Below are 19026 nucleotides of genomic sequence, written 5' to 3' on the forward strand. Positions count from 1 at the left end.
TTATTCACCTTCCATGTCAGTGCCTTCCATGGGAAAATGCCAGGTAGCTCCCTGCAGCCCAGTTTTAGGCAGAGCAGGGTACCTGGCAGCAGCCAGCACACAGGAAGCATTGAGCTACTGTGGATCAGCTCCTTGCACCAGTCTAACTTCTTAATGTGGTAGCATCAGTCAGGGACTTCTATTTTGGACCATGAGATGAGTCTTCCTTGGGGTCAGATTTCTCACTTTGGGAAGTCTGGAACTAGTGGATGGTCAGAAAAAACATAAAGACAACTTCATACACATGAAGTTGGTTTTGGTCCCCCTGTACATCTTAGGGAATTCAACTGGATCCCTGCCCCACTCTGTTCCAAGACACTATTTTGTAGCTAGGCATCAGGTTGTGATTCAAGTATGTCCCTGTTTGCTCCTGATGTACTGGGCTTGAAAAGAAGGGTGTTTCCTACTGTGCTGCCATTTAAAATTCCATCTTAAGACACAATTTGAGCTCTGACTGCTGCATATCAAGTAATATCTATATGTACTATGCAGGAAATATCTTCATAAGCAGTAAAAATCTGCTCTCATTACAGTGTTTTAATTCTTGGCTTGTTCTGACCCCTCTACCCTGAGGCTAAGGAAAGGTGCTTTTTGATGCCTGTCAGAAGTAGCTATCTCACGAGAAAGGTGGATGCTTTCTGCTCAGGATTTTAATTGGGGGGCCAAGCATATCTTCACAAGGACACATCACTCATGCCCTTGGGGCAGCCCTGATGAATATAATACATTTTCTCATAAGTGGAAGCTAAGCAGGCATTTTCATATATATTATCTGCCAGTATAATTAATAGATGCCTGTATTTATGTATCACAGCTGAGTGGTGATGATAAAAAAAATTGCTTAGTATACAAAGTGTCAAAATATTAAATAAGACTAGGATACCCTGAGCCCCAAAAGGCTGCAATAAATATTCCCAGCTTTCCACTAGTTCCTCTTCTAGCTGTCACATTCTCCTCTGTTCTGATTAATAGAATCCACCTTCTAAAGTTAAAGATAAGAAATATTTTAAAATGCTGAAGTAGTGCATCTATAGTGAATACATATTCTTTTCAGTCCAGAGGAAGCAAGTGACATAAGAGACTTTGGAATGGCTTTCAACAGGAGATTTAAGTGTGCAAACAGACTTTGTGAAAGATATTTTTCCCTATCTCATCTTTCTTCCCCCTTTCTGATAGATATGCACTCATACTTTCTTCAAAACCTATGTCTGCTGTCTTTATACTCATTGTGCACAGATAACAGCTTTCACAGATATTTGGATGGCAAACCACATACCTCAGAGATGTTTTGCATTGTTTTGTTTCTTATCATTCCTCAGTTTTTCCAGCATCTTTGATCACATTGCAAATATGCTCCAAAAGAAGTGCTTTCACTAACTTAAGCACAAGGAGGCAGATTCCCTGCAATCATGGAACAGTTGTTCACAGAAAGCTAAATTCTGTTGGCAAATCTCCAGGTGTCAGCTAGGTCCCTGAAACAACTGACCACAGCTGGCAGTTGCTGCTCTTTCCATCTTGGACAAGAAGTCTTGTTCCATAAGCCTGTCTGCACAGGCTAATGGTAGACTCAGTTCAGACTATGTCCTGATGTTGCCCTCTGCACCTTTGCCATGGAGTTTACAGGAAAATCCCTTGTACTTGTGGTCTCAATTAGTCATAACATGTATTGCCATTAGTTAAATGCACGATCTAAGTGAACCATGTTAACATCCCCAGATGGTTTTGGCAACAAGGAGCATGAAGGTCTTTAGACAATGACCATTAACTCACAACTGTTATGTTGGTGGAGGTGAGTTTATGTATTTTCAAAGTGAGGTTTACTGCTTGTGAGGAACCTGCTATTACTATTTATTTTTTTCTGACAGGCAATCTTTATCTCTCAGTATTAGATGCTATAGAGTAGACATGAGTACAGTTTAAGTTCCAGAGCTTTAATCCTTAGGTAGAGATCCAGGTTTGGAAGAACCCGTTTATCGGAATAGGGAGAAGGAGTATATGATGATCTCAGATACACACTTCTACTTTGCAGATACAACCAAGTTAGGAGAGGCTCAACTTCTTTGCTTCTAGATGTGCTTATAATAAAAAATCACTTTACTGATAGAGGAAAGACTAGTTTGAAGGAAGGACTTGCATATTAATAAATCATGAAAAGGAGGAGGACTGAGGGCCGCTTTCATGGGCTGGTTGAATTGTTGATAATATTGGCACACAGGCACACACTAGGGAACACTCAGGGAGCATTGGTATCTGCTTTTACTCAGACTGAATGTTCTTTCAAGCCAATCAAAAGGAAGGGCACTAGTGGTAGAAAGGGCAGAATCACTGAGCAAAAGAATAATACTGCCCTTAGTCAGAAAAGCTGTCAGAATACCCATGCCTGGGTTCTTGGTCTTAATATTTAAATACCTGAGAGTTTGCTTGCACTGTACCTTGTCAAGCTTTAAGTAAACAAAATCTTTAACAGTCAGGGCAATTTGGGATGGTCTGTATCTGCAGCCACTAGGGACACACCACAGACGTGGGACATCCCACACAACAGTCACTAGTGCCAGGCTGGACTCCAAGATGAGGATGGCGGTCAGGTATTGTAGGAAATGCAAACCAGGCTTGATGTCAGAAAAATCAACGCTGTTTTTAAATTGGTGGCTGAGGGGAAAGCTGCGTGATCAAGGTCTAGGCAGTGAGAACAACATGGAAAACAGGAGGGAATTGTGGTCCAGGCCAAAGCCAGGTGTTTGGTCTTGAAGTATAAACCTTGTATATTGGGTCGTCACTCTGAAATGAGAACTCAGGACCCCAGCATCAGTATTCAGAGGAAGCACTTGTGGCCCTGTGGATAGAAGATGGCTACAAGGGTGAGACACATGCCAAAAGCCATGCTGAGCAGCAGAAAGCACTCAGCCCACAGAGCACAGCTCACATCGCTCTCCTGGCTGGCCTAAGAGCTGGAGGGGGGCCCTTGCTCCTGTTGCACCACTCAGTTTTCCAGGGCCTGACAGTGGCACTGCTGAATTGCAACATAAAAAACTCTCACCAAATTTGCAAAGATCATTCATAAAAATGTACAGGACCTGAGAAACAGGCCCTTTGTGTTTTCAGGTGTATTGAGAGCAGAGCACTCAGCCATGCCTTAGGAGGGGGGGAATCTGTCTGAAGCTTATCAAAATTATATCCCTGTAACAGCATTCATTATGAATGTATGTTCTTTTATTCCATCATTTGAAGTGATCCCTATGGATCTCAGAACAAAGCAACGTGTGATCTTCATGGTAGAATTAGACCAGCCAGAAGCACCTTGTAGGATGAGAGTGGTATGACAGTGCTGAATGGTTTGGTACTTGTAAAAATTTGTTCTAAATCCTTGGAAAAACCAGAAAGAATAATCTGTTTCTGGCAATTTTTTCCTTTGGGAATATACTAGACCAGATTATGAAGCCTTGGAATGAATTAATTCTTAGAGCACATGATCCTTAGAACATTGATCTCACTGCTATGAATGAAGATTCATACTTTATGAACATGTTACCAAAAGACAAATGTTGCGGAATTATTCCTTTTTTCCTTATGCTGTGCTCAATTCCAAGCCGCAGAGATGCCACGTTTTGTTATTAATGATCCACAAGTGAAATCCAGTAAATGACCATATGTGAGCCTTGTCCTAATGCAGATCACGTCAACAGCCTTTAAAAGGACATAATTCTGGGAAGCAATGAATCTGTGGAACAAATATGTAGCCTGTGTGTGAAAGGAGTATGTGATGCCACTTGTCCTGGCTTTCATCATATTCATGAATGTGTGCTCTTGTCTTGTTTCTGCAAAGTTTTTCCTTCCTGTGTTCAAGCAACAATACCTCAGAGATCTACTTCTATCAGCAATGGGCTGTCCTCAATAATGAAAAATGTGGTCTGAAGCAATGACATTTCGTAGCTTGGGAAAAACTTGGTGGTTAATTAGCCAGAATAATGATTTGTACTATGAGGAGATGGAGAGACTTTTCTTTTTAAGACCTAAGTGACCTAAATTTCCAACTCCTTTCCCTTATGGTCCCATGATCTGGCAGGGTGGATACAATATTGCTTACAGTCACATATGACAGCCATTCACATTGTTTAATTGGCCTGAACCAATTTGCTAATTTTAAGAATGGTTTGAAAAAATAACACTGATATTCATGGAGTCTACAAATTTGTCTCCTTGGAAGAAGAATCCCTTAAATAACCCAGTGTACAGCCTACTCCTTTAATCCTTGTTCAAACATAATTTCCACTGTTTTTGATATAACCCGGTCTTCAATGTAAAGTCTTAGGAGAGGCTGATTAGAAATTAAATCCAGCAGCTTGGCCATCTAAAAGAAAACTTGACCATCTAAAAGCAAATCCATTATGCTTGTTTTTTCTGAGGAAACCTGGTAATTGTTTTACAAAATTTGAATAGAAAGATCAAGTCTACCTTTAAAAAAGATCACAGGATTTTCCTGTCTTACACTAAATATGAAATTATGGCTTGATTTTTTTCATATGACTTTACAAGTGGCTAATAATTTACAGGATTTATCTTGAAAATTTATAAATATCCTCAATGCCAGTTAAAGGCAATGGTATTGACATAAAGGATAGTTAGTACCAAAAGGCATGGAGCTCCTGCTTGTTGATGTTTTAAAGTCACATTGTTTTCAAGTTTGTATTATGACCAAGAATTGCTCTTGAAGTGACATGCCTGAATTATCTCCTGTCTTATCTCTTTTTTCCACAGCAATCTTATTTAACCATGACTTATGTTTTGAAGCCATATCCCTCAAGCATAGATAAAGGACATACTGTCTGAAGAACCATATAAATAATAAATCCTACTTTTAAATGTCAACTCTAAACAAACATCTTAAAGACCATTTCATTTGTTTTTAAATTATATGGAATAATAGAATTTTGAAGAAAACCAGCCTCTATGACATTTCTTTATATTTCATATTAACATCAAACAAGAAGATTTCCAAGAGCAAAGCTGAACTTTCTTTTCTCCCACTTGGTTTCTTCTGGGTATTCAAAACAGCTGTTGCTTCTCCTAAAACCAGCGGCTTCTCTGAGTCTTAAAAATTCTCCCCTCCCCACACCACCTCCACTTTTTATGCTAAATGAATTATTGGATTTTAAACTTAATAATCAAAATTACTACTTCTAGGTCAATTTTCTGAAATGATTGTCTTAGTTTCTCTTTTTTCTTGAGCCTCTTGCCTCACATTGCATCCTGCATTATAACATCCCCTGATTGATTTATGAATGCCTTTCTCCAGAGCAAAAACCTAATTTGCCTTTTTTATGCACAAAATTTTTATACCCTTGTGTTAGATTTGAAAATTCTCTCATCCATACCGATCTAATAAGTATTTCTGTCTTGTGAAAGCTAAGGATGCTTGCAGTAAATTCTGTTCTGACAAGGGCATCCCCTGGAGGGTCCATAAAATTCCAATAGTTGCATTCTCTTTTTATTTAAAGTAAGGCAAAAAAGTTAGCAATAAAACCAGGAAAGAGGAGCACCTATACACCATGTGAGGACTTAACATGATGAAACCCAAAGTCAGAGAATAGAGCTCTGTTTTAAATGGAATAATCCTTGCAGGGAAGCTGGACTCCAGGATGGTTTGGATGGATGGAGATGAGAGATCTCTGAAGGCTGCTCTTAGAATATCAGGTTTATTAGAGAGGGTGAAAGGCCCTGCTTGGAGACACCAGACACGACATGTGGCAGGCCCTAGGGAGTGGGGGAAGGGAGAGACAAGGGGGTAGAGGGAGATAAGAAAAGATCCCAAGAGGATGTTCCAGGAGAGGGTGAAAGTTCCAAGAGAGTGTCCGGCCCCTCGGAGACCCCTTATCAGGGGGCTTCAAGGTGGGCTGGAACAAGACTTTGGGCCAATGGGGTCACAGACACCTGATGCTTCAGGGGAGGGTTACAGGTGTGGGATGAACCATACATTTTGGGGGGTGAGATAGAACAGTGCATTTGACTTTTGGACTTATCTGTAGGTAAGGGCATTGTCTAACCAGTAGAGGGGATTGTTTTCATCCTGGCTGTACTATTGTTTTCTACTTGTACAGTAACTAAGGTTTGGTATGTCACAACTTGCTACCATTTCTGTCTCTATTTTCTAAATCTTTTGCCAGGCAATCATATTTATAAGGCTTTCTTGTTTCATCTTCCCCAACAAATCCTGTCGTCAAACATTTGGTGTATCACAGATATTTACTTCTCTGCTGTACAGTCAGCCCACACACCTTCATTTTGATCTTCAAACTGTTGTAGTTGGGGTTTTATTTGCCCTTACTTCATGATCAGGAGAGAGAGCATTGCTTTTTCCTCTCTCAGTCCTAAGGTGCATTCCCAGCTGCAAAGCTTGGCTTGCAGACATCCTCAGAGACTGAGGCCTCCCCTCCCACTGAACCTCTTGTGTATTTTTCTCTGGACTGATGACACCCCACCCACAGCTTGAATGTTTGTACAGCATCCTTTTAACATTTACCACATTCCTTTCTGTTAGCTTTATTTATTTCTCTTCCTTATCAATATTATTATTTTTCCTTTTCTCAAAAGATCTTGGGAGAAACCCATGAGTCCACTCCCATGTGTCTTTGTTCCCTGCTTGCCTTCTGCCCATGAGGCCCGTTCCTACTCAGCCAGCATCCCTACTTCTGGCAGAGCCTTTTGAGAATGAGATCCCCTCTTGTAGGAGCAGACACACTGTTGGAACCAGATAGGTCTGAGGATTCCTGCTTATTTGTTGTAGAGAATCATGAATATCCTCTCCTGCCAGCTGAATATCCCCCAGGCTGAAGAAGGACTGCTTGGAGAAGAGTGGTGAACATTGGTTTTTCTCTGGGGCAGGATACACTTGTGGTTTTAATGTCTCTAGTGGTTCCCTCAGGGATGAGAAGGGGAGGGACAGGACTATCCTCTGCACACTCCTATCCCCTGGATGGCTGATGACTGGCAAATGGATTATTTTTACCTTGAGTTGGATTATCTTCATCTTGAATAATTTCACTGACTATAGTAGCAGAGCATCAGAATTATTCTGCTGGCAGGTTGTGCTTGTTAGTTGAAGTGTCAAAATGCTTAAAGCAGATTTCCAGGACAAGAGAAGCTATGTGCTGGCACAGAGGATAGACTCAGGGGAACCACAGAGGATAGACTGAAGGAAACCAAAGCCCTTTGCCTGGGGCTGAGATACAGATCTTAGGGAAGTTACCTTTCACTCCTTCACTTATGCAAGGAGAAGAAGCTGGGCCTTTTTTCTTTCTGTTTAGCGCGAGTTATTTGGTTTCAACTGTCTAATGAGGTCTTCTCAAGTGTGTGGTTCCTGGTACCATCTGATACCATCCTTGGAGAGAGGTCACTAATGGAGGCAGATCCTTGTGCCATATAAACCCTTGTAGGATTCCTGCCTTTAGCAGCACAGTGGCCAAGTGTGCAAAATCACTGTGAAATGCAAGTCAGATACCATGAACTCACTGCAAATTGCCTTTCCTATCTCAAAGTGATTATAAGTTTGAGGACTGGATTAGAGAGTGTAAGAGTGCTTTTGCTCCAACTCCCTTAGGGAACAAAAGAATTGAAATGGGTAATTAAGTATTCAGTGAGTTTGTTGTTTGCTCCCTCCTGCCAGTTGTTTATTTCACTAAGAGCCAGCATGTATACTAAGCTTCCCTGATATATTTTTACTTTTTTTTGTGGGGCTGCATGTCTGAGACAGAGTGGCAGGTTCTTTAACCTGGTCTGTTGTTGGGGAATTTGTGGTATTTCAGGTCTGCATCTGTAACTGGGACACAGGAGGCTATAAAGGTTCATGTTATGTAACAGTTAGTCATCAATTTATTTTTTATCATATCTAAAATTATCTTTTTTTTTTTCTCAGATATTAGTATATATTCTTGTCTCTGTGACTCACTTGGTCTACTCAGATTAAGATAATGAGATAAAAGAAATGTGTGTCATTTTGTTCACAATTATGAAACTACTCTAGTCACTGCAAAACACATCTCAATTGTCATAAGGTCCTTGAGGAATTATAGCACTGAGGTGTGAAAAAAAAAAAGTGTAAACAAGCCATCATCATGCTAAAACTTCTGTGGCTGAGCAGAAACACGTGTTTTTTCTGCTTCGTGTAGCTGAAAATCATTGCTTTTACTGACAGCATAGTGCTCACCATCTTTATTAGCTAACTTATGAAGAACTGAGTACGCAGGGAAATTCTTTTATGGTTTGTACTTGACTGGGAGCTGTCAAAGCCTTTTCTTTCTGCCTTCCACTCCTGTCAAGTGGGAATAAATTTAAAGAGCTGAGCTGGCTCTTTTGCTCCAGAGTGCCACCATTCTGGGACACAGTGCTTTGGGCACTGCTACACTGGGCAGTGACTTGATAAAGCAAAGTAGCAGCAGGTTTTCACAGGCAGCTGAAGCCTTTCCAGAGCTGAGAAGGAGAAAGGTGTTTGATGTGACTGATAGGTGAGAATTTTCATTTGGGTATAGGAGGACTCCATTTCAGTCTTTTCCTGAGGAGATTTTAATGCTCAGCTCTGTTCAGTGCTGTATGACTGCACTAATCAAGCACTGGATTGGGAACATTTGGTCACTGGCTCTCTCCTCAGCCTCTGTTAAAGGCTTTCCCTAAGGTCCTTGGGACAATCTGGCTTCTTGAATAGACATATGCAAATAATTTGTTGTGATTCTATAGACAGCTCCAGAAATTGTCCTGCTGGTCTGTAGCAGACACAAAACCCCTGTCTGCTCTAGTTCCTTTATCAGTAGAAGGGCTTATATGAATTGCTAAAATAAACTGTAAATTGTAATAAAATTTACCAATTAAATTAAAATCCACTTTTGGTGATGGATGTACTTGATGACTGATTAGGGCCTCCCTCTACCTCTAGCATTTTATCACAGGCTTCAAAATGTAGTTACATCTCTTATTTGCTGTAAACCTAGAAAGTAATATATGCTTAGCAATCTCATTAATTGCTACTGAACTTCAAGCATCTAAATGCAGTATTTGAGTCAGAAGGCTGATCTCCCCAGGCTCCTCACATAGTCAATGGAGAGAGAAAATGTCCTCCAACAGGCAAATTGTGTGTGCAAGGCATGTTCCTTCTGCAGATTGTCTTCTGGAGGAATTTCTTCCCTTTGCTGTTTAGTGGGGTCCTGTGGCTGCCAGTACTACAGCAGATCGCTTTGTGGGCAGCTTGGAGGCAGGCTGGAAACAAACCTTTGCCAAGGGCTGGGGCAGTAGCCAAGGGCAGCTTTGAGGATGTGTCAGGGCTGAAGAGCTCCCCTTCTTTTCTCAGGGAATTAGGCTGATGAGGAGCTCAGAATTTCAGCACACCAAAGAAATGTTTTGGACTTCAAGAAAACATGTTCTCTTTAGAAATTCCTGTTTCTGGGGTTAGTTTCAGCCAGTTTCTGGGCTGGTTAATGAAATTTTGTAGCTCAGTTGGTTAGGGCTTGGTGCTAATATCACCAAGGTTGTGGGTCCAGTCCCCATATGGGCCATTCACTTAAGAGTTGAACTCAAAGATCCCTGTGGGTCCCTTCCATCTCAGAGTGTTCTGTGACATTCTGTGATATTTATTTGTAGCACCAGTGTGGGTGCAGATGAAACAGCACAGGCACAACTGCTGACTGTTCAGGGAAGATAAAACAACCATGTGTCCATAACAGATTGATCTGGCTCCTTTCCTCCCAAAAATGTGTCTTCTTCTAGGTGTCTGGGCCAACAGGAGAACTTTTGGAGGGGTGATTGTGTCATGCTTGAGGGAGCTGCTGAGGATGAACAGATTTCAGAGGATGTGAAATGAGTAGGGAAGAGGCGACAAGGTGGAGCTGGTATAGACACAACCAAAACCCAGCCAAAAATGGAAAGTAAGAAACCAGGATACAAATGTGATCAGAGAATTTCTTAGTACCAATGGGGACTGATTAGAGTTTGCTGTCAGATGCACTTAACTGGCTGCAGCCAACTGTAGGAGAAGACCACCCACATGTGAGGGTATAGACAGTAGGAGGAAAAGTGGTATAAAATGTTTGACTTCTTTTCCCCGGATACTACAATTATTATTTTTTTTTTAATTTTTAAAAGCAGTTTTTCTCAGTTTTGTTACTTTTTTTTTTAATAGAAAACCTTTGGGCATTGTGGAATTACATGCTATGAAAAAAAGCCTTGGTTGCTCAAAGTTCCATCTGACATGGCTTATTGCTTGTAAAGTGTGGAAACCCGTTGTGGGAGGAAGTGAATATCAGAGATGTGTTCATCCAGGCACCATACTGCTTTGGAAAAGATTAGTCTGCTGAGTACAATATCTCTAAAAAATTGTTAGTGCTTTATAATATTCCTGACTCTTCAAAATTTGATTGTATTTTGTCATTGGGGTGACTTTAATTTGCAAGTTTTCATTCTCTATTCTAGCTCCAGCCTGTTTGGACAGATGGTCAGTACCTGCAAATGAAAACTAGAGCTAACGCAAGGATGAGTGTCACCTCCTATCTGCATTTCATAGTGGAAATGGCTTTTTCAAGTCTCAGGTGAAAAATAAGATCCTCATAAATAGGAATTGAAAGAAGTAGGACAAATAGCAAAAAGAAACAAATGTGATACAGATTTATTCACTAGCTTAAATTATTCTTATGCTCATAGGTATACCAGAAGGGAATCTTTAACTCTGATGTGTTCATGACTCATTTAGAAACAGAATGTGAAGTGCAGAAGAAAGAATTTAATCTTCCTTCCCCCCATCCTCTAGAAAAAGGGACATCTTATGTTGTAAAGGTTTTTCTAGTATCTTTTTTCATCTCAAACACTAGAGTAGTAGGTGCTGTGTGAGTCGGTACAGGTAGACACCTGGGACAACCACAAACTTGTGTCTAGAACATGGAATAAATTTATTTCCATTACCATGTGAAGCAGGGGACCTCCCAAGGCAACACGTAGACAGGAGTACTCAAGTCAAGACACAGGCACCATCAAACCTGGTCCATGACTGGCCTGCTGTTACACAGGCTTATCAAGAGTCACTCAAGTGATTTACAGTCCTCCTTGCCATCTTCCACTTCTAATCCATTCCTCCCAACACTTACCATTTTACAGCTAGAGAACTGAGATATAGAGAGCTCATCCCCACTCAAATCATAAGTATTTAAATGGAGCAGAGTCAGCTTTGGAGCAATTTGCCTCTGAATTTGTAGGGATGTGAAACAGAGCTAGGAACAGAGCTGACTCCTTAGATTGTGCAAAAAAAAAAATGCAGATGAAAAACTGGAAAGCAGTGGTTTAGTCACTTTCATGGTTTTTGGTGTGGTTCTAACCCAAGAGAAAGTTGAGGGATAATCTGAGCCTGTGACTGTCTTGCAGAAAGAAGCGTGGACATAGCCAGAATGTTGGAGTATGAGTTTTTCTATGCATATCAAAGTGAGCCCTTTGCTCTTAGTCCTAAGTTATGAAGAGCATTTAAATGCTAAGCTGTTCTTTCCATTCAGCTCAGGTGGTAATAGGCCTTATTTGAAATTCTTGAGTGAGACAGACACGTGCAACAAGAAATTAAGAAAATATATAATTAATACTTTTCCATTTTCTGTGTCATGATGTGCCACTTACCAAGGTTTTACTCATGTTTTCCTTTTATTGACTTCTCTATGTTTTCTTGTATGATTTTTCGCCCTTGGTGTAGCTATTCTATGAGTGACTCCAGTTTGCCCCACAACTGTGAATGGCTGAAGTGGGCTCAATAGTGCCACAGATAGGCAAAGAGACAAAAATTGAAATATCATAAAACTAACAAACTCCTATAGGAACTACAGAAAATAAAGGAAAAAAGAAGTTTAACACTAATAATAAGCACTACATGCCCTCTCTATCATCATCAAATATGTCATGATTTTGTACTCTTCTACACAGATACAGCTGCAGCATGAAGTCAGTGGAAATGCAATGCATCAAATCATGCTAGAACTTGTAGCAAATCTGTCACAGCGCTGTTGGAAGTATGTGGAATCTGGACTGTCACACAAGAAAAGGTGTATAGTGAGTAGGGTTAGAATAGGAGACCTGGGCTGAAGTAATGAAACTACTGCAAACCAAAAATGGGAACTTAGCAGCTGAAAGAAAGAGTGGAAAGGAAAAAAAAAAAAGTAAATCTCCCTGTAATAGAATGGCTATGGCATGAATAAAAATAAATTGTGAAAAAGGTAAATGTGAGTTTGGGGTATGTGAACAGATGACTTCAGGTAGAAAGTGCCCAAGGTCCTGATCAGCTTGCATGGGGGATACAGTTAGAATAGCTGCCATTGAGAAAAGAGAATTTTGAAGCCAAAAGTCTTACAAAGAGAGCAACTCTAAGTTCCACAGAAAGGAAGGAGACATTCATGTCTCCTCACACAACAGATTTTGACTTAATCACTTGAGCATAACCAGGATTAAGAGAAGATATATTTCTCTCAACAAGTACTGCAAGAGTAAAAGCATCTCCTAATGAGTTTAGATGTTTCAGTTAAAGGCCAGTCTTGGCACAGGAACAAATGGGTATAACCTAATTTTCTATGAATTTGGTTTTTCGTTTACTTAGAATAAGGTTTAAGGCTTTACAGCTGTCTTGTAGTAAAGTGAATGAGAATAAGATACTCTGTTGAGGACATACTTTGTTTAATTCATGCAAGTTCTATGACTATATGTGGAAGATTATACCTTGTGGCTGCCTGTGATATGCCAGGGATAGATGATCCAGGAAAACCACTTTAATATTTCACTGAACATTTATAAAGCTGTATTGTGCACACTATTGAAGGAAACTCCACTCTGCTGCCCTTCTCTGCTGAAGACAGTGGAATGTGTTAATGGAGCAATTTGGTACTCTGAATCCTACTTTAAAATCTCATTTCCTGGCAAAATATTGTACCACTAAGGTACTGATAAAAAGGTAAACATAATTTGAGGCTCTAAATCCCTTTTTGCAGAGGTGCCCAGGCTCAGTTTTGAAGGTGTGTGTCCAACTGATGGTTTGTGTTTCTGTGATGTTTTCTCTCAGGTGTGAGGGCATCCCAGTGCTGGTGGGTGGGAAGTCAGAGCCTTTCCTCCCAATGCACAGTGTTGAGGTGCCTCACTTGGCTGTACAACCTCTAACTCTTAAACCTAACACCTGGTTTCTGAGTTCAATACTTGACTTCTAAATATGGTATTGTGGAATTTCTAATCACCCGTGGGTCCTTATTTCACATCTACCTTTTTTTGTAGAAGTCCATTCACTGTGCTTTTTTTGGGGATCAAAATGCTGCCCTGTGAGAATAAGAAACCTACCTGGATAGGAAGGCTTGTGTTTCAATAACAAGAAATCCAATTCTGGCCTTTGAAGTACAATTCACTTTGACAGGAACACAGATTTATATGTGAGGTAATGTGAAAATGTTAGAAACTTGGTGAATTACTCCAAGTGATATCCACATTTTATGGAGAAATTGTGAGTTTTTAGGTTAAATGCTTGTGATGGACTATTGTGCCTGTGGCAAGGAGAAGTTTTTTCCCCAGTTTTCAGCCTATGCATCTCTAATCTCAGCTACAAGGTATAAGGTGATGCTGAGCCACGGGCTTCCTAAGTGGAAAATACATATCCATTGAGAAGATGGCCCTTGGCAACTCCTTTTCTCAGTTTAGCTTTCAAACCACTTACTAGATTTTTCTTGTAAACACTTCCCCCCTAAATTATATACTCTGGGACAGTGATTGATTGTTCTGGCAAAGTTATGTTCATTGATTTCAGTGGAAATGGCTTTTCCATTCAGTTACTGCTAAAACAACAAAATCATAGCTGTAGTCATGGTATTTTTCAGTAGTTTTTTAGATGGCTTAAACATATCTTAATACCAGCCTACCCCTCTCTACTTCACCCTCTCTGCTGAATCTGCTGCTGGGTTGGTAAGGGCATGGAAAAGATTGGTTAGAAGAGCAAAGATGACAGACATTTTTTAAAGTATTGCTTGATGTACCTGTTTTTTTCTCTTGTGCTGGTTGATAACAATTTTGTCAGCATATTTAGTGAGTGTGTCCTGTTTTTGGCCAGGACAGGGTTAGATTTTTACAGTAACTGGGAAGGGAACATGGCCAGACCCTGTTGTTATTCACTACCATCTCATCACTTGCCAGGGTTGTGAGCAAAGGTGTCTTCTCTGGAGAAATCATGAGAGGCTGGGAGGTGAAGGCTATTGTTTTATTTCCATATAAGTAGTTTCTTTGTCTTGCACCTTTTGTTGTTAATATTGCTGCTGTTACTGTTCCTTTTTTATCTCATTGCTGTTTCCAGCAAATTGCTCTTATCTCAATTGTAATTTTCACCCCTGTGCGTCCAAATCTCAACGCCATCCCTGAAGTGGGAAAGGGGGAGGAAAGGAGGAGGGAGTGAGCAAGTGACATATGGTTGCTGAGAGTCTTGGCAGGGGCACTGAATTGGCGAGTGTTATTCCTGAACCATGACAGAGCTTTAGAAGAAAGACAATACTCTGCATTAGTATTGACAGTAAATTCCACAAAGCTGAAAAGGGTATAATAAAATGCAGTAAGGAATAGAATGCTTTTAAAAAAATTTCTCTGTTTTAGTATTGGCTTCACTGTGCTTCTGCTTTAAGATAGCTGCAATATTAATCTAGCAGAGTTTCTAAATTTTTAATATGACATTTGTGGTACTTGGTAGGTTGAACACCAAGATCGGAGGATGATTTGCTTTAACCTTTTTTAGCGTGACCTGAGCCATTCTGACATTCATATAAAAGCCATACACTATGTCTTTGAGAAAGGCTGTCCTTTGATTCTTGCAAAAAACAAGTATTTCAATAACTGGTTTTGAACAGACCCTCTGGAAGAGAGGATGGGAAAGCCAAGACAGAATCTCATGGACTACCTTACTTGTGATGAAATAAGGACAGTGACCTAACAATACCTTGGTCTTTTATACTCTACAGGATGATGATGGCTGCTCCAATAAAGCAAAAAATGTGATGTTGCTGTCATGGCATAGCAAACCTCTCACTGCAGGCTTTTCTTGCCAATAATTGTTCATTGAGTGTCATCAGAACGGGGGCATCCTGGAGAAAAAAACCTCATGTGTGTAATTGTGTGTATCTTGCATGTGTCTAGGGACTTTCTAAGAGAAGGTTATGCTCCCCATGATTAGGGACAGAAAGTTCCTCTGAACAGCACGGACCCACCTGGTTCTCAGTGTGTAGTATGGTCTGATTTGGGCTGTTAGGTCTTCCTTGGCAAAACAAACAAACAAAGATGACCAGAAGCAGCATCTCTTTAGCAGCTCCAGGTGCCAGACAACTGTTCTGGAGTGCAGCAAAGCTGTGGCAAGAAAGAGTTGCCCACACACTGTTTGCTTTCCTGCATGAGATTGTGAGAGTCATGAACAATCAGCAGAGGGGAAAAGGATGACAACTCGGACAAGTAACTTGTACTCACTACAGGACCAAAGGATAGACTCACAGCTCCTGCTCTGGACAATCAGGAGCAGGTGCAGGGTCTGCTCCAGGGACTACCCTGTGTGCCACCAGCATCCTACAGACTGTGAATGGGACATGCCACACTCTCCAGGCCAAGGCTGCATTTGATCAACTTCTGCTTTGAGTGCTGAGAGACTAGCAATTATCACCATTCCCTTGAACCTGAGTATAACCTTGATGCTGGCTTTTCACTGCTCCTCTAATGTCTACCTCTGATGTACATGCTTAGGAGTGATTTACTCCATCTGGGCAGATGCTGAACTCCCTGTATATCCCTGGCCTCTCTGCATCCTTGAGTGGCAGCTATCCTGTGACTCAAGAAGGTGGCTGAGGAGAGTAGTGAGGAGAAATGGCCATGAGGAAAGAGAACTTAATTTTTAAAAAGTGTCTTGTATCCCAGTAGTTAAAGATTATTCTTTTGAAAATTTTCACTGAGATAGGAATGGGAAGGAACCAGAAAAAAACGCTTGGAGAAGGTTCAGAGCTTAAATGGAAAATGAAAAGCTTGTTGCTGTCTGCTCTTTTTTTTTTTTTTTTTTTTTTTTTTTTTGACGAGTTTTGAGGATGCTTTTCTGGATTATATTAGAAACTAAAAAATAAATGTCTGGTCTTAACTACACAGATAAGTTAGGTATCCCATCAATAAGCATGCTGACTTTAATAGGCTCACATTTTCTTTATCTGGTCAAGATGTTCTTCACAAGGCATGTGAAATAATGAGATAGATGAGGAATTACTGTGTTTAATAAAAGCTTCAATTTCAAAGGACAAAAAATGTTACCTAGTCAGTTTTTCTCCAAAATTAGCAAGATGTTTCCTTTAAGCTTCTCTTTTGCAAGCAAAGATTAATCAACTGGGGTAGTAGATAATAGTTGTTGCCATTGCTCAGATTAATACCTTGTCTGTATGCTGGTAGGATAATAAAGGAGGGCTAATTAAGGAGTATAGATCTGTTTCCAAGTTCTTAATGTTGAAAGAAGAGTCATAGTTTGAGATAATAATAGAGGATGTTTAATATATGTCTCGGGTAATACTTAATCACAAAACAATACATCTTCAGATATTTTGTTATAGAGATAATTGCTAATATCTATCTTCAAATAAACAAATTGCATAGGATAAAGAAAAATGGCTAGACTTTTATGCAGAAGGACCAAGTGTATGACATTGGGGTTGTTAATGGAGTTGGGAAGTGACTGCTGCTGCAGGAAGATGCTGCTCTGTGGATCAGGTGTCAGACTTCTCTTCCAGGCCATGACAATCTCCTTGTAGGTAGTGAGGATATTTTTCTATCTTTGAAAGTCTGATTAGCCCAGAAAAGCTATAGTTTACTTATGCGTTGACATTGCCTGGTTTTATAAGAATATATTGAAAGATGTAAGAGAATGCAAAAAAAGGTGTTATGTCTGTAATTTCACAAGATAAAATGCATGATGTTATTAAGTGAGAATAGGTAGCTGTTGCCAGTTTTCTTGCCATGCACAGCCAGTCCAGCCACCCTAAGTTCACTCCTTTTGAAGTTTTAAAAGATTATATGCAAAAAGGTGACTAAAAAAGGGTATCTATAACAGCCCAGGGAAAGCTGTTCCAACAAGTTATTTTTTTTTCTAATATAAGAATACTTATCTTAATTCTAATCCAAAATAGTTTACTTTCCATTTTACCCTCTGAAGCATAATTTTTATGTTATATTGAAGAGTCAATGTCTTATTCCCACATACTTAAGAAGAAGAAAATATGGTATGGGAAATTATTCCTGGACTAGCAAATTGACGTCTCCATGATCTTTGGGAGCTGTATCATAGATGGATATTCCACAGAGCACGTAAAGCATCTGTTACTGTAAAGAGGAAGATAGCAAGAAAGATGAAGACCAGTGATCCTCCCTCAATGGCATTTATGTAAAACAAATAAATAGTCTTCAAGATGAGCTAGATCCTGTGCTTCAGAAGAAAACCTAGAAAAACAACCTGCCAGACTTTTTCAAGTAAAATTTCAATCCTGACAGATCTGATAGAGTGTTTAACCTTAGGACAAGATCTGCTGGGACACAAATTCCTAGCTGTGATCCATCTCGGCATAACTAATTATGCTACTTCTTCTGTTACCTCAGAAGGCAACACCTCTCTCCCATTCCTGAAAATAATCTGTGTATTGAGACAAAAATAAATCCATTATGTAAATATGGCAAACCCAGATGCAATCAGTAGACAGTAACAAAACTTCTTCCATCCTCTTTAGAAATTCCAGTAATTTAAAAATGCAAACTTTCCCAGCCTCTGATTAAGAAAGTATTTTTATCTCTAAGTTAACCAGGGTGAGGTCCTGAATTACTATCTTTAAGATTGTTCCCAAATACCTGTGATTCTTGAAGACCAGCTTCCCAAATGATCCAGGTACTTCCCTTTCATCACCTTCCTGTGTGATTTATAACTTGCTTATTTTCAGTTTAGCTTCAATTTTTGGATTTTTTGTCTCTGTATCAAAAAAACAATCTGTTCAGGGCCCTGAAAAAATATCTTTCTTAAAAGCTGAAGGTCATTCTTTATATACAGACACTGTTTTAACAGGAACGTTACTATGAATGTCATGTTTTTGTTTAAAAATCTTGCTCTGTTGTTACTAGTAAGCCTTTCCAAGGAAAATAAAAAAGAGATCTCTAGGGTTTTCTGGTTTTATTAGTCTTCATGTTTTGGAAGTGCTCTGGATGCAGTGGATTTCCCATATTCCTATGTAGTCCATTAAGTTCTGTAAATGCTTCAGCACATTCCTAACTTCACCCATGGGAAGTGGCTACATGGCAGTAAAGGCAACAATTCACATAAACAGAATGCTGTGCAGGATTTTAATGGGTTGTTTTCCAAGGCACGCATTGCAATGGACTAGGGAATATTTAAAATAAAGAAGTGCAGTTATGCATCACAAAGACAATCATACCTGAGATGTCATTTGAAAAAAATTAAGTCATTTTTGAGTGAAAATTGCAAAGGTGTTAAAGTGTTCCATCTTTCAGTAATCTATTTGGTTTTTGATTGTTAACTATTCCTGGACTTTTTCAGCTTTCTATGGCTATCCTATAGCTGCAGATAAAGCAGGCTCATGCTAGCCCCAAAGCCAATCAGTATGACAAAGGATATCCTTAGGATATCTGTCTTGGATATCCTAAGGGAGGGTGATTGCAGCTGGGCTGCATGCTGGAAGAGTTGCCTGGTCATGGTACCCCCATAACCATGCCTTGCTTTTCCCTGTGAGACCCTTAGTTGACTTAGATGAAAACCATGCTATGGACCTGCTAATTCAGGGTGCCCAGACCTGCATGTATGTTTAGGCCTTTAATATAGATATAACTTGTGATTCTCTACTTCAGCAGACATACCTCCTCCTGTCTTGTTACACTAATCAGCAACTAGATTTTAAGTTCTTAGCCTGCTAATTGAAAACGACAAGGATTTGTTTTGAG

Source organism: Lonchura striata, chromosome 2 (assembly GCF_046129695.1).
Source record: "Lonchura striata isolate bLonStr1 chromosome 2, bLonStr1.mat, whole genome shotgun sequence".
NCBI classification, from domain to species: Eukaryota; Metazoa; Chordata; class Aves; order Passeriformes; family Estrildidae; genus Lonchura; species Lonchura striata.